Consider the following 215-nt stretch of genomic DNA (forward strand, 5'->3'; position numbering starts at 1 on the left):
TATTCCAAAGGAAATCATGTTGGCGCACTCAAATTATCTGTTGGTCCAATGACATTTATGGTCAATAAACCCTTCTGGCTTAAATAAGGAGTTCCTAAAGGAAGATTATGTATCAGAAATATGTTTTCAGTGGCATATAGTCCAGTAATTGTAAGTTTAGTCAGTGTGTTTTGCTTATTTTGCCACTAATCAAGTACATTGTATCCGTGTGTCTT

This window comes from Etheostoma spectabile, chromosome 15 (genome assembly GCF_008692095.1).
Source record: "Etheostoma spectabile isolate EspeVRDwgs_2016 chromosome 15, UIUC_Espe_1.0, whole genome shotgun sequence".
NCBI lineage: Eukaryota > Metazoa > Chordata > Actinopteri > Perciformes > Percidae > Etheostoma > Etheostoma spectabile.